This window comes from Coenobita brevimanus, chromosome 104, assembly GCF_032717465.1.
Source record: "Coenobita brevimanus isolate Jiangsu-jjx chromosome 104, ASM3271746v2, whole genome shotgun sequence".
Lineage (NCBI taxonomy): Eukaryota > Metazoa > Arthropoda > Malacostraca > Decapoda > Coenobitidae > Coenobita > Coenobita brevimanus.
This window is the reverse complement of record NC_137057.1, coordinates 18,849,042-18,865,133: the sequence shown is the minus strand read 5'-3', so window position 1 is coordinate 18,865,133 and position 16,092 is coordinate 18,849,042.

Here is a 16,092-nt window from a genome sequence, read left to right as displayed (position 1 = left end):
CAGCAGGAAATACAGGTAGTGGAAGACTGTTCCAGAGTTGACTTATTACAAACATGAAGGACTGGGAGTAAAAGTTTATTCTTGCATTTGGGAGTTGGACAGACAAAGGATGAAAGTGTGTCACTAAAAGGGTGCTACACGCCCACCGTAGTGGTGGAGGGATGCAGGCAGACAGTTTAGAGGAGCAGTGACCATTAAAGTAGCGATAGAAAAGAGATAAAGAGGCAACACTGCGGTGAAGAGACAGAGGTTGAAGGAAGCCAATAAGAGAAGAGGAGATGATGAGATGAAAAGCCTATGACTCCACCTTGTATAAAGGCAACAACTGTGCAGGGGTAAAGTAGACATGGAGTCGGCTTAGCAAATTTAATCTCTTGGAAGCTTATTTTAAAAGAAAGTTAATATGATCAATCAGGGATAAATCTCGAGAGAATGAAACCCCAGGTATGTTTAAAGATGATACAGGATTGTATTGGATATTGTTCAATAGAAACTGAGTTTTTGAAGCATTAAAACAACAAGATTTCTTTTGCCCCAGTTGGAGATATGAGCCAAGTCAGAAATTAGGAGCCTCATCCCTTGTCTGTTGAAGTAACTGCTGAGACAGATGCTCAGGGAAGCTGAGGGTGGAGTCGTCAGTGAATGAGTGGACAGAGTTGTTAAGACTCTAAAATATCAATACAATATATAATAGTTATTAACATACATATGTAATCTAGAGGTTAAGTCAAAGTCATGGCTAGGGCCTGCAGGAAATATCGTTCACACATTCCCTCTGAGGAATGCCAGTCTGCACCTTGTGATGCCTGATGGGAAAGCCTCCCAGAATCGAGAAAATTCCACTCAACCATGTAGTACACGTGACAGAAGCTCTCCTATACGAGAGAGAAAGAGAAGGGAGACAGAAGCGAGAAGGAATCAGGAGAGAGAGGGAGAAGGGGGCCTAGACTCGAGAGAGAGAAGCACGGTGGAGTTAAAAAGGGGTCAGGTTCACGAAGTTAACTTTGTGTAAATTTTGAGATATCCCCTTGAAGAAATAAACTACAAACTACAAATCTCAGGACTATTCTTTATCTTTTTCCTGTCATTGGCTGCAAGTAAACTGAGTTTATCTCCTACAAATGTACTCACTGTCTACTACAGCTCGGCTACGACTACAATATAATCAGTTAGAACTTATATATTATTTTGGTGGCAGCGAACGTACGAACCACGCCTACGAGCTTACGAGCCTACGAGTTTACGAGTCTAAGCGTTTACGAGTCTACAGTTGAACCTACATTATCAAGGCAGTAAACAAATAATACTACAAATCGAGCCACACGACGCCTCACAACCTTATATTGGCAGTGGTTTGACAATATATTGCTACAACCAATCTTCCAGTTTCTACATCACTCAACAATTGACGAACCAACGAACTACAACTATCTGCGATTGCTACAGAACAAGCAGAGAACAAGAGCTGGCGAAGCAACAATGCAACTCACAACCCACAACCACATCAACCCCCACCTGACCCCACCCTTCTCTCCAACCACCCTCCATCTCCACCACCACCACGCTGATGTAGGGGTGAACAAGTCAGATGACGGCAGCAAATACCACGTAGCCCTGACCCAGTCATCTCATCACCACGTCAATCAACCCGTGTATGACAACACCACTCACCACTACTCACAACGTTCCTACCACAGTAAATCAGCGAGTTAAATAGTTACCTCATTTATACAATACACAGTGACAGACACAGTGACAGACAAACCATTCTGCACAAACATATAAAGCATGCTTTATAGCTACAACTGACGAACACATATACCTACTTCAATTATCGAAGTAAGTCAGTCACTAAGTACTTGCACCAACAATAACTATTGTATACTGTGTATCTTCATTCATTTACTATAGCATTCATTTATTCCCAACGAGTTTTACCATTTATACATACATAAAATACGTGTTTCATACGTAGAACTAAGCAACAATTCATCTGCAAAGTGATAAAATATACTATCACATTAATCGAGTGACCAATTAAGGGAACCGTAATAAACAGTTATTAATTAAAGCTGCCTAGTGGGACCAGACAAATTACAGTAAATTACAAGGAAAATCAGGAAGACAGAGAGAGAAAAAATGGCCAACACGAGTGACGTTAGCAAGAATGAACATCCTCTTCACAGTCATGATGATAAAGATTTCTACACAGTCCTAACACGTACATTGTTCACCAGAGGTACAAACGAACAACAAGTGATTGTATATAGGTAATGTTGTATATATTGTATATATTTTTTAATATAAAATAACAAAATATGGGGTTACATAATATCATTTTCAGTAATAACTGTGTAACATAACTAAGCCTTAAAAAGGGTACCAAGGATAAGCCAGCAATAATGCAACCTCGGACACAACCGAAAAGTGAACAACAAATGATGAAAACAAACTAGAGAAAATCAGTACATACAAAAATAAATTAAGATCGCATAAACAAACAAAAAAAATAAGTGCAACTGATGCTATAACTGCCTTAATACAGCATAAGCTCCTATAAGTGAAACAACGAGCAAAGTTATTGTTCTCCAAGAGCCAGTTGTAATGCTCATCATCACACACACACCACAAAGCCAGTCAGGAGACAGGGCGTGTGTGCTGGGCAATCCCCAGGTCCTGTCCTCCCCCCTTACTATTTTGTAATCAGTCCATACCCCACTGACCGGGCTAATGTATGGCTCGGCCTGCACTACAGGTGCAGGGAATCTGTAAACGAACGAACGAACGCGCATCATCACTATCATCGACCGCAGCATGACTGGCTTAGCTACTTAACAGATTTTTTTTTTTTTCGGTAGGAAACGATGAGAGGACATATAATACATATAATACATATTGTGTAATATTACTACAGCAAGTGTTATAGATGACTGATTCATAATACAGTTGATTGTTGCTATTGTGTTACTACAGTGTTATTATATGCATGGTCACACAGTTATATCGCAATATACAATGTAACATACAATGTATTTGTACAATATTACTACAGTTATTACAATTAACTACAATATTACTGCACTTATGTTGCTACAATTGTGAACTAAAACGATAGCATTACTGCAGTTATGTTGCTACAATTATGTAACTACAAACGATAGGATTACTGCAATTATGTTGCTAAAATTGTGTAACTACAAACGATAGCATTACTGCAATTATGTTGCTACAATTGTGTAACTACAAATGCCAATATTGCTGCAGTTAGGTAGCAATTACACTTTTTAAATTATGTAACAATTACAGTACAATACAATAATGCACAATACAATACAATTATGTAATAACACAATTTTGTAACAATAACAATATTCACTTAAAATACGATTTTGTAACATTTACAGTATTATTTCAGATAATACAATTATGTAACAATTACAATATTAATTTAAAATACAATTACATATCAATTACAATATTACTTCATTTAAATATACAATGATGTAACAATTACATTCATACAATATAACTACAATGTTTCTACAATTCTGTGTTACCAGAATCATCATACAAGTTAATTGTAATATTAGGTATTACTACAGGCATAACATCATATGTAATGTAATTACCAAGCAATTTTACCATTGCATAATTATATGCCTGTGTCTGTTATACATACACATTTGTGTTACTATCTCACTACAATATGCTATACAATATTCTATGTTCAGTTTTACTACATAACAGCTAGTAGTGTCCATATGTTCATATGGTGTATGACCTAGCAGTATTACTATCTATCTATCTATTGCCAGACGCCTCAATCCCGTTTGGGGTGGCCACAAACAAATCGCCTCCAAGTCGCCCTGTCCCCCGCCATTTCACTCCCCTGCTCCCAACTCACACACCCCTCTCTCATATACCTCTCCACCCCATCCCTCCATCTCATCCTCGGCCTCCCCCTCCCTCTTTCCCCCTCCACCTCACTCACATACACTCTCTTCGTCAGTCTTTCACCCTCCATCCTCTCCACATGGCCAAACCACCTCAGTGTGTTCCTCATAACGCTTCCTATCACATCCACATCAACACCACAACGCTCCTTTATATCCTCATTCGTCAGCCTGTCTCTCCATGTGACTCCACAGGCTCCTCTTAAATAACTCATTTCCACTGCTCTCACTCTTGACTTGTGTCCTTCCAACAACGTCCAAGCTTCACTTCCGTACGTTAGAGTTGGTATCACAATACTGTCATGTAGTAACTTTTTCACTTCCATGCTCACTTCCCTGTTTCTTATCACTGCTTTCAAGGAACCAGCAACCTTTCTTCCCTGCTGTACCCTTTCAAGCACTTCACCCTCCAAACCTCCATCCTTACTCATCACACTACCCAAGTACTTAAACGTACTCACATTTTCCAATTCCTCACCATCCAACCTCGCTGTACATTCACTGACTTCACCTCTCTCAAAGACCATCACTTTACTCTTCCCTACATTCACCTTTAGATTCCGTTTCTTACACACTCTCCCAAACTCATCCACCAAGCCTTGCAGCTCTCCTTCGTCTTCACTCAACAACACAGTATCATCTGCAAACAACAGTACAGGGAGTTTCCAAACACTATCCTCTCTCACCATGGCCACTCCAACATCCACTACCCTACCTTGTACCTCTTTTATTACCCCATCCATGTACAGATTGAACAACCATGGAGACATGACACATCCCTGTTTCAACCCAACCTTCAAAGAGAAAAATTCACTTAGTTCACCATCCACACACATTGCAGCCTTCGCACCATCGTACATACTCTTCACAGCATTCAACAACTTTCCATCTACTCCATATATTCTTAACACTTTCCACAATCCTTGTCTATCCACCCTGTCATATGCTTTCTCCAAATCCATGAATGCCGCATACAACTTCTTTCCCTTCTCTAGAAACTTTTCCACTAAAGATCTGAGAATGAATATCTGATCTACACAACCTCTTCCCTTCCTAAAGCCTCCCTGTTCTTCTCCAACTAATTTCTCTGTTCTTTCTCTAACTCTGTCAATAAGTATCCTACCATACACTTTTCCTATTATACTAAGAAGACAAATGCCCCTATGGTTACCACACACTTCTTTTTCCCCTTTTCCTTTGTACAAGGGAATAATTATACCTGACTTCCAATCCTCCGGGACTCTACCTTCCTCCCAGGCCAATCTGCACATCTTCCACATCCATTCTACTACTATCTCTCCCCCATGCTTCAGCATTTCACCACACACTCCATCAATTCCTGGGGCTTTCCCCGATTTAACTTTCTTCATTGCTTCCACAACTTCTATCCTACTGATTTCTTCCTGTCTTCTCACCTCCCTCCTTCTCCCAGCCATTCCCCAGCCACTTATACTCGCATTACTTCCATCCTCTACGTTCAACAATTCCTTAAAGTGTTCTCTCCATCTGCTCACTTTTTCTCCCTTCTCCACTAGTAATCTACCATTTTTATCTTTCACTCCCCTGCTAACTTCACTTCTACCCTGTCTTACTCTTTTCACCTCTCTCCAGAACATTTTCTTACAGTCCCTCCACTTTACACTCAAATTTCTTCCAAATTCCTCATCCACTCTCTTCTTACTCTCTCTTACTAATCTTTTCACCTCTCTCTTCCCTTCTACATATAACTCTCTCTTCCTCCTCTCAACCCCTTCCACGCCCCTATTTCTCATCCATTCATTGTATGCTTTCTTCTTTTGTGCCACAGCCTGTTTCACCTCTTCAGTCCACCACGCTGTTCCTTGCACCCCCCTCCGTCTTCTCTTCCTTCCACACACCACATCACATGCTGCACATATTTCTTCTGTAAATATTCTACACACACCTTCCACGTCTCCCATCTGCTCCAATTCATATTTGCCCAATCGTTCCTCTACTTCTCTCTTATACTCTGCCTTTTTCTCATCCTCCTGTAACCTTTCCACTCTCCTTGCAACTACTCCTTCCTCTCGTCTTTCCCTTCTTCTGTTATTACCATTGCATTAATATATGTGTATGGCTGTTGTGCATAAACATTTGTGCTACAGTGTACTACAATGTGCTACAATATTTGTACTACAATGACTTATCCAGTATTCTATATTCAGTTTTACTACAGTGTATTTACTCCATTATTCATACAATGTATTCCTACAATGTGTTATGGTTCTACGATATTATTATGTCTGTACAGTATTGTCTATCTATCTATCTACTGCCAGACGCCTCAATCCCGTTTGGGGTGGCTACAAACAAATCGCCTCCAAGTCGCCCTGTCCCCCGCCATTTCATTACCCTGCTCCCAACTCACACCCCCCTCTCTCATATACCTCTCCACCCCATCCCTCCATCCCATCCTCGGCCTCCCCCTCCCTCTTCCCCCTTCCACCTCACTCACATACACTCTCTTCGTCAGTCTTTCACCCTCCATCCTCTCCACATGGCCAAACCACCTCAGTGTGTTCCTCATAACGCTTCCTATCACATCCACATCCACACCACAACGCTCCTTTATATCCTCATTCGCCAGCCTGTCTCTCCACGTGACTCCACAGGCTCCTCTTAAATAACTCATTTCCACTGCTCTCACTCTTGACTTGTGTCCTTCCAACAATGTCCAAGCTTCACTTCCGTACGTTAGAGTTGGTATCACAATACTGTCATGTAGTAACTTTTTCACTTCCATGCTCACTTCCCTGTTTCTTATCACTGCATTCAAAGAACCAGCAACCTTTCTTCCCTGCTGTACCCTTTCAAGCACTTCACCCTCCAAACCTCCATCCTTACTCATCACACTACCCAAATACTTAAACGTACTCACATTTTCACAGTATTGTCATGAATATTATATCTCTACAATATTATAATGAATGCTATGTATTAATATATCAGAACTGGTTGCTACATATTGTCGTAGGTTCGCCAGCAGGGCGTGACCAAGCGATGTTAGGACTCGAAAATATCAATATAATATATAATAGCTAGTAACATACATAGGCCTATGTAATCTAGAGGTTAAGTCAAAGTCATGGCTAGGGCCTGCAGGAAATTCGTTCACACATTCTCTCTAAGGCATGCCGGTTTGCACCTAGTGACGCCTGATAGGAAAGCCCCCAGAATTGAGAAAATTCCACTCAACCGTGTAGTACACGTGATAGAAGCTCTCCTATACGAGAGAGAAGGAGAAGGGAGACGGAAGCGAGAAGGAATCGGGAGAGAGAGGGAGAAGGGGGTCTAGACTCGAGAGAGAGAGAGAGAGAGAGAGAGAAGCACGGTAGGGTTAAAAAGGGGTCAGGCTCGCAGAGTTAACTTAGTGTAAATTTTGAGATATCCCCTTGAAGAAATACACTACTACCTACAAACCCTATGACCAATCTTTTTCTTTCTCCTGTCATTGACTACAAGTAAACTGAGTTTATCTCCTACAAATCTACTCACTGTCTACTACAGCTGGGCAACAATTATGATATAATCAATTACAGAGCTGGTAAAGTTAGATGTACAGCTTAGGTTAATGATGAATAGGAGGAAGACAGCTTGTGATAGGACAAAACTCTAAGAAACACCACTATTGACAGCTCTTGGAGAAGGGCAGTGGCCGTCTACAAATGCGGCTATAGAACGACCAGAGAGGTTGCTAGAGTTGAATGCGCAGATAGAAGGGTAGAAAAAGTAAGAGGGAAGTCTGGAAACTGAAGATTTATGCCAGCCTTTGAGATGATAAGTGCAATGGAAAGCCTTCGCCAAAGTCCCGAAAGAAGGATGACCAAGAGTCTGAAAGGCACGTGAGAAGTTTGCCAATGAAGCATCCCTCGTGAAAATTATACTGACGATTAGAAAGAAGGTTGTGACAGGAAAGGTATTTTATCATTAGAATAATCTCAAAAACTTCTTAAATAAAGCAACTGGACGATAGTTTGAGGGCTGGGAATGGTCCCCCTTCTTTGGGACAGGCTGAATGAGAGCAAAATTGCAGCAAGAAGGAAATGTAGAAGTTGACACTTAGAGGTGAAAGAGTTTGCCTAGACAGGGGGTAAGCATAGAAGTACAGTTCTTGAGGACAACAGGAAGGAACCCATCAGGCCCACATGCCCTGTTAGTATTGAGGCCTGTGATGAAAAAATACATAAATTGAATAAATTTTAATGTCAACCATGAGGAAGTCAGAGGGGGGTCATGATGGAAGAACAGCACGGGAATTGTCTAAGGTGGAATTGGAGGAGAAAGTCTGAGCGAAGAGTTCTGCTTTATCAGTGGAAGAGACAGCTACAGAGCCATCAGAGAGGAAGAGACGAAGGAAGGATTTTGAGGTAAAGCTGTTACAAAGGTTTATGACAAGGTGACAGAAGGACTGGGAGAAATTTGAGTTGGAAAGTTCAGAGCATTAAGTACAAATGAAATTACTTTTTAAAAGAGTAATGAACAGACCTAGCACGATTCCTGGCAGAAACATAAAAGGGATGAGATTCAGGGGTAGTTTGGCTCCAGTACCTTTTGTAGGCCCTCTCCATGCTGTGAACAACATTAGAATGCGCGTGATTAAGCCAATATTTTTTTGCATTGGTCACAGGATAACAGAAAGGAATGTAAGCTTCCGTGCTTGAGAGAATAACCTCCGTAATGCACAAGGCACACTCAGATGGCTGATAGCCATGGAAGCAATAATCGATCAAGGGAAGACCAAAGAAATGTGGCATGACAGCCTCCCAATCATCAGCTTCAAAATGCCAAAGCTGCCGATTCTTAAGGGTCTACTGACCTTACTGAAGCTATAGGACACGTCAAGGTGATAAGGTTGTGATCGGAAGAGTTCAGTGTAGAGAAAGATTAACAGTATAAGCAGAAGGATTAGTTGTTAGGAACTCAACCCAAGGCAGACAGGGATGCGGGTAGGGTGCCATACAAGATGCTCAAGGTCATTAAGGACAGAAAAGATGTAGGCTTGTTCACCACGTGGATCAGTGAATGGAGAGGAGATTCAAAGGTTTTGTTGAACATCGAAATCACCTTGGATGGAGATTTCAGAAAAAGGAGAAATTGATTAGCTGTATTTTATCTAAGAGGTAACATAGTTAAAAAACTTTTTATAGTCAGTAGAATTACGAGATAAGTAAATAGCACAGACATATTTAGCCAAACACAAACAGAATAGCCGAAGCCAGAGAGTAGAGAAATCAGGAGATTCAAGTTCAGGAACACGAGAGCAAGAAATGAGAGTAGGGAAGGGTTTGCTATCAGTCATCTCAGACAGCTGAGTCTCTCTGAGCAAGAAAGAATGAGGTTTAAAGGAGGAGAGATCTCAACAGAGAGAAAGAGGAAAGGCCACGAATGTTGCAGAAATGAAGAAGTGATTCAGTGGTTCTAGGCAACTCGTCTGGTCATCACTGGGAGTGGGGCCGATGGTGGGGGCTTTTAATACCCCTTCCCCCCCCCCATTTACAGTGTTAAGAGCCGTTTTTATTAGAATTTTGAATAGGAAGTGCAGTGTGTATTGTGCATGTAGTTTGGTGTTGAGAGTTAGGGGAATTTATATTGGAGAGCATGCTGGCCTAATCCCTGTGTTACTGAAACACTGAAAAAGTTCAGCAAATGGAGATGGTCAGAGGCTAGTCCCGAGGACTGATGAAACGGGAGCTCCAATTCTCCCTGACATCAGCCGTTAATCCTCCTTGGGAGTAACGCCGTGCTCGACTGGTGCTACAGTTTTAAAGACTGGAAGTCAAAAGCAGGATGAGTTCTAGATTCAAAAGACTATCCTCGAATTATTCAGCTATACTGATGAAATGCTTGGAATATTGATTAATTTCCACAATGAATGGGTATAGTGAAAACACTAGGAGTGTCGGCAGTTACAGCACACTTCCAATCCTCCAGAGTATGTTTCATTTACCACTAAGGTATTTCGCTCAGGTTTCGATTGACCTGTTGAACTGAAGAAGCTAAAAGAGTAAGCAACCATCCTGTTATGATATTAGAGCTTAACAAGAATATTAATTGCAACAGGTCAAACAATACCTCTCTCTCTCTCTCTCTCTCTCTGTCGAGCTGTTTCTTGACAATTACTAATTTTATCTCCCTCTCTCAATATCTTTCTCCTCTCGCAACGGCCTTTGTCCTAGTCCTCATCCATCCACCTTGCCTTGCAGTTTTGATACAATTACTCAAGGAACGAAAGGCAAGGGAAAGGGAGGAATAACACAAGGAGGAGAGGAAAGAGAAAGGAGAATGACATTATAAAAAAGATAAATGAATGCAAGCTTGTGATGACTAAAATTTTAGGGAGAGGATGAAGAAGGGAGAGAAGTAACAAAGAAGAAGGACGAGAACATAGAAATGAATGAAGGTGAAATACGATAATGAGTACAAAGGGAAGGAACGACAAGAAAGGGGATGATATGAGATGGAAGGATAGACGAGGAGAAGGTAGGCACTGAAACACTTTGAAAAGATTAAGGACGTGAGCCAGCAGGAGGAGGGGGGAGAAATGGAAAACATCCAATGAGAAGAAAATCCGAATAAGAGAACAGAATAAGTGGGAAATGTGGACAAATGTTTTATCTGAAAGGAAGATGACTAGTAGTAAGGACAAGCGATTAAAACACAGACAAGAAAAGGAGTTGTTCTGAGGAAGTTGAAAGGAAACGTGCCAAGAAATACCAAGGAGATTCAGAGCAAGGACACAAAAAGGTAAAAAGGAATTTACACGGAGCAATATGGAAATGCAGAAATAGCTGTAAGGTGAGAGGAAGAATAAGGAAGAAGGTAAAATACAGAAACGAAATTGAGAGGAGTACATATGGAAAAACGAAAATAACGAAATAAAGGAATCATACATTGGCACTGGGAAGTAAGGAGGAGAAAGAGACCTTCTGAAAGGAGGGTATGGGATTATGTATTGTGAAGTACGAATATACAGGGGAAAGAGGAGATACAAAATGTAATGGAACTGAGAAGTGGCAATAAGGGAGAAAGAATGGGAAAATCAGAGGAAAGAAGACAGGAAGCAGGAGCCACAGATGGGAAGCAGGAGAGAAAGAGAATAAAAAGGCCGGAAATGAGGGAGAGGAGATGGTAAATAGGTGACATAAAAGACATGAACTAAGGGAAAAGGAAAAATAAAAGCGGAAGAGTGACAAACGGGAAGTGAAGGAAAGAGATAATAGACGAAGTCGGTGAGAGGAGAGGATGTAAAATGGGGTAAGCAGAATAAGTGTGAGAGGGAAACATTAACTGCAGAGATTAATGTGACTCCTTACACGTCCTGGCAGAGCAGTGGAGCCAATCAAACACCCATACCAACACAAGGCCAGTGTATGTTTTTTTTTTTTCTTCTGTCCTGCTGTCGAACTAGAACTACGTTTGTTGCAATTTCCTGGTCTTTTAAGAGGAACGACTAAATCATATGTCAGTCAATAATTGGAGGGATTAAATTATGATAAGGACAGGTAGGGTGGGGGCCACATACTCAGCTCTCTTGGTCTCTAAAGACAGAGATGAGTCAGATAAGGGGCTCTGATATTAAACATCTTCAAGTTAAAAATTTATTTAAATATTTCTTTTCAGTTACTTTTCCTTTTATTTGTATGCTTTAGTGACATGTACACAATATTTACCATATATACTTTGCATATGGAGGCTCTGAACAAATTTCACATTATATGCAGTGTAATGTATAACCTTACATTACAAGAATATAGGCGCTGTCTGACTGACGGGTATCCGATTGGCTGGTGAATGGTACAAGAACAGGGCCTTAAAAGGCTTAAAAAGGTCTTCAGAGGTTGTCTGAACGTCCCTAAACAGGGGTGTGATGAGGCAGTAAAACCTAGTGTCCTGTTAGAATCACAGAATATTGCAGGAGCCGCCTTGGGGGCTCTACTTTGGACCAGTTCTCTGTTGAGTACAATAATTTAAATGATTCAGAGACAAAGGTGATAACTGGCCGGTGAGTACAGGTAGCAGGGTCCGACAACCAGGTGGCACGTGACATCACCCACGCCAACACCGGGGCGTGTGTTCTCAACAGTTAAGGAAATTTCCGTGTTTATATATTTCTGTAGCCCATAAGGGTCGTTTTATATATCATCTAAAGTTATTTTTTGCAGTCTTTTCAGATGTGTCAAAGAAATAAGCAGTATATAAGAGGTTGAATAGCTATAATGCACAATATGAATCGGAAGGCAAAATGTGAAAAAGTCTTATTGTTACTGCAGGCAAGCCAAAGGTCTCTTGTGCCTTACTTTTCACATCTGCTTCCTCCTGTGGCCCCGTGGAGCATTAGGAGGATTATTTTTCTCAACTTTCTTCTTCATGGTACTATTTACAAAGTTTCTCGGGTACAACATACACGAGCGGGAGGAGACGAAATTCTCTCTCTCTCTCTCTCTCTCTCTCTCTCTCTCTGCTGAGCAAGATTATTTTCTGTGAAAGCCTAAATACAACATCCATGTCCACCAACCACATTGTACAAAAAAAAAAAAAAATCCATGGAGAAACAGGTCCACGTGGGGAAAGGGTGTTTCTTCACAGGAAGATAAAACAGGTTTGCAGAACGTAACATTATGAAAGCTGTATAAGTGATTTTTGCTTAATTAGTATATTTTGGGGTTGCTAATTCCAAATTCCTCACCGGTATCCTCCATCATCTAAGGATTTCTCACAAAATTATGAATATTAGGCAAGAACATCCATGAACTGGCATATAAGCAATGAAAAATCAAAACTGAAAATGTATTTTATCTGTATATTATATAAAGGATAACAAAATGCATATCACTAGCATATTTAAGACTTAATTATAAAATGCTGTTTCATTGTTTCAGGTCTTCGCCTGGAACTTCTCCGCTGATTTGTTTCTAGGTGGATGCTCGTGGTGCAACGTCCAGCAGTAGTCGGCCATCACGTTGACATTCCATTTTCCTTGGTATCTTCTCTCCAGCTCCTTTATATCCGGAAAGTAGTCTAAACGGGCATTCAGAAAACGTACTTTGAAGACTTATTTTACATCCTCTGGTACTGAACTTATCCAGCATCATGCTTACAATGTCTCTCTAGTTTAGATCGTTTTTGTTACCTAAACAGATTTTAATTACGTCTTTCAAGGTAACTCACACTAGTTTTTCAACAGCTCATGAGATTTCTAAATTTGCATCCGTGACAAGTTTCCTTATATGAGGTCTGACAAATATACCGTCTTTGAGCTTGTCATCCAACATTCCTGGAAACCTCTTGCACAAAATTACTTGAAACCGTCTCCGTCTCGTGGAAAAGCATTGACAGATTGCTCCATTAAGCCAAGTATTATATGTAAAGAGGGCAAAAGAGCCTTTTTTGGATCAACCAAACGTTCTTGTACAGAATTCCTTGTTTCTGGTGAAAGTTGTCCAGAGGCCAGTGGACATTCCTGGCCCTGTTATCCTATTCACACAAACACCGGGAGAAGCTCTGTGTAACCCTACTGCTTTCCAAGAAGCAAACAATGTACCCTCAAGTCTCCACAAATCATCTACTTATGGTGCTTGTAATAATCTCGCTTAAAACCATCCACAGGTTTTGATAACTTATTCTGAGGTGCACTGATTGAGCTACAAGAACAGAAGCACAGCTTTTACCTCTGTGTTAAAGGACTGCCCTAAGACTTCTTTCGAAGAATCAGTGAACAGTCTCCACTCATCAACACTGAAAATGACACCAAACTTTGCTATTTAATCCAGCAGAATCTGTGCAACAAACCAAATAATCTTCTTGTTTAAATAAGGAAGGAAATCTGTTTTCAACAGATTCCTGAACAAAGCATTAGTCTCTCACCGGACCATTTAGTCCATGTTGAGAAAAACTTGAGATTCTGAGTATATCGCTATCACACTGGAAGTTTACATCAACACTGTTACCACTGATTTCTTGGTCAAAGTTACAGTATATGTTTTCAGTGTTCTCAGGTGGTATTGGGACGGGTATATCTAGTCCATGAGCAACAGGTCGCGCGGCAGATAGGAGGCTTGGATAAAATAATGATTTCTTTTTCATTCTAAGTGTTGTATCCATGAATCTTACATGTGCAAAAGTAGCTGTCAAAATTGTGATGCTTCGGCTTCCTCCAGATCATTGAAGAAAATTATTTGTTCCTCATTTCATTGCCTACGTTCTTCAGCAGAAATACAGCAGACTTTATGGTTAACCCATGATTTGTCCTGGTCTTCAAGTTTCACCCAAAAGTATACATAGTTTTTTTTTTTTTTTTTTTTTTTTTTTTTTACAATTCAGTAATATTTCTTTGTTGTTACCTTAAGTCAAATTCACCACAGAAAACATAAATTATCCGGACTGTTTAACAACCTCATGTTGCAATTGCCAGAAAAACTACAGCTGATTCATAAACAAAGAAGTAAGTACAATGAACTCCAACACAAAAATATACTCAAACAATACTCTCCAGCACAGTACTACTGTAAAGCTAATCATACTCATACGATGTGTGTCCCAACAGTACCGAGGCAAGATATAAACTGGGATATTTCTTTGTTTCCCCTTCCAAACCTCATTTTCATCTACCTGTATTGATATTCATGTTCAGCCCTGTTATAAGGCAAGTTCAAATGTCAGATTAATGGTCAGGTCTGTAATTTAACTAGAGAAACTGGCTATGCTACCTTGTGAGACTCAGGCCAGAACCAGAGCATTTTTTTTTTTTCTGGGCAATACGATTTCAAAATCTAATATTGTGAACAAAGTGTACGTGACACTAAAATTTCCGCATCATTTTTAAATTCACCCTATGGAAATTGATAAGAAAAGAGCAATTAATTTGTTAGTTTTTTGTTGTTGTTACAGACTTGTGCAATAGGTACATGAGTGGAAATTAATTCAGGGCAATAATATGGCGCAAGGGGGAATTATGTGCATGGTGAACAGTAGGTTAACTGCAGAATGTAGGTCAATGGGGGAAGATATGTCCATGTGGGAAAAGAGGTCCGAGGAGGCAAAAAGATTCATGTGTAAGGAGGTTCGTTGAAAATTAGGTCCATAGGAAACAATAGGTCTATTGGGAATGTATCCGTGAGGGAAAATGGGTCAGTGGGGGAAATACATGAATAAAGAAAATAGGTCCATTGGGGGATAATTCCTCATGTGAGAAGAGATGCCTGGGGAATAATCATTGGCTTATCGGTTGACCTCTAAGCAATGTGACTACAGACGGGCTTGTGTGCTTGTATTGCTAGTGTATTATGAAGCATAGTCTTCTGCAGATCATATGTCCTGTGTGGTGGAGCTGAGATGTTCGAAGGTTTGAATTAAAAGTGAATGGATGTGTTGTCTGTTTCACTGCGTATGTTACTGATAGTTTGCCAACTTTTGTGTTTTCCTTTTCTTTTTCTCCATCCCATTATCACGTATTTGTGGGAAACTGAATTAGGATTATGTTGGCTGTCATAATCTATTTCTCTCTTTTCTTCCCTTTTCGTACAACTCTTTTCCAGCTCCTACAACTGTTCTTTCTCATCGTTTATGCCTCTTCTCTTTTTTGCAGCTAGTTATCTTTCACACTTTCTCCCATCTCCAGCTGCCGTTCCCAAACACCAACACCACACTCACTTTGCATATCAAGCCATAAAATACCAGACGCGGACAAAACTTGCTTCAAAGATCCAGCTTTGCTTCTTCCTCGAGTTTAACCCATCGGATTCAATAGCCCAAAGATGATGTAGGAACGGTTTTTCTCTGTGATATATGACATGTTAAAAGTACTGGGACTGATGACATCATGGGGTTTAAAAGTCCCCTCACACACCAAGACTGCACTACATATACAGGTGAATAAGGCTCGTAAAACCAGCATCAAAAGTTCTGTTGGCTCTCCTGTCCTTCTTTCCTTGATCTGTTAAAATCAGTGAGGTTAATCCGCAGCAGTTGACACTGATGTCACTGATATGTGGCTGAATTGAGTCCTCAGTCTTAGTAGCTTCGGACTTACCATTCTGATTTCAAAGTCCATGGAAAGAAATGGAGAGATGGCAGAACTTTTGATGCTCACTGTACAGTACAAAAGTAGCAGCGACACACA